Source organism: Hydra vulgaris, chromosome 13 (genome assembly GCF_038396675.1).
Source record: "Hydra vulgaris chromosome 13, alternate assembly HydraT2T_AEP".
Lineage (NCBI taxonomy): Eukaryota > Metazoa > Cnidaria > Hydrozoa > Anthoathecata > Hydridae > Hydra > Hydra vulgaris.
In genome coordinates, this window is record NC_088932.1 from 5,560,001 (window position 1) to 5,561,137 (window position 1,137).

The window sequence follows — 1,137 nt, forward strand, 5'->3', positions numbered from 1 at the left end:
GTGACCCGAGATCTGATGTCCAATAAATAATTTTGATGATAAACCATTACCATTAATAATTTTGATGATAAACCACTTTTGCATTGAGTTGAAAAGAGTTATAAATGTTTTTTTTTCTCTCTGGAATCAAATTTAAAAAAGAACATAAAACTTTTGCAGTTATATAGATTCTGACGTAAATAATTTTGTTTTATTGTTTGAGTTTCGATTTTATCATTAATGCTACTTAATTTTGCCTGTGACTGTATATATATATATATATATATATATATATGTATCTATATATATGTATATATATATATGTATATATATATATGTATATATATATATATATATATATATACAGTAAACTCCCGGTTATTCGAACCTCCAAGGGGTATAAGAATTTATTTCGAATAACCCAAAACTCGAATAACTGAAAATGCTCTTTAAAATGACCTACTTTAAGTTTCTTTCAAATTTTAATAAAAGTAGAAAGTAAAAAAGTTTTATCCTTGTAAAATAATAAATATTTTACAATTCATTGAAAATATAGCTCATTTTTTGGTTTTTTTTTATGTTCGTTTAATGTGTTTTTTTATCTTCAAGAGGAGCAAAAATTGTTTCGAACAACTGCAGGTTCGAATAACTGCATTTCTGCATAACAGCATTTGCATGAGTTTGTTAAAGAAAATTCACAGGAAATGAAAATTACTTCGAATAAGCAAATTTATATATATATATATATATATATATATATATATATATATATATATATATATTTATATGTATATATATATATATTTATTTATTTATTTTTACTTTTTAAATTTAATAATAATTATACTAATTTAATAACATTTTTTTTTTACGTTTGCTTTCAGACTACTAATGGTACAAGTTTTGTTTTTTGATTTAGATTCTGTATCTCAATGATATCCTGGCCTATCGATACGATATCTTGTTAATTGTATTTTTATATACTGCATAAATATATGCAAACATTCACACACATAAATTTTAAAGAAAATATTTATATTTTTATTTATATATCTATAAATTGTTAATTTTAAGCTTTTTTATATTTATCATTGTATATTACTGTTTGTATTAATTATTGATTTTAGAAATATTGCGAGGGCAGAGTTCAAATTACAA

General features: G+C 21.3%; 1 long non-coding RNA gene across 2 annotated transcripts in view; it reads left to right on the top strand.

Moving 5' to 3' along the window:
- Window positions 1-1,137, top strand: part of LOC136089383 (uncharacterized) — a 3,449-nt gene extending 2,312 nt beyond the window's left edge. For both annotated transcript variants that reach the window (XR_010643002.1, XR_010643003.1), the window contains one exon: window positions 899-1,137. This is a non-coding gene — a long non-coding RNA (uncharacterized LOC136089383). The remainder of the gene's footprint in view (window positions 1-898) is intronic.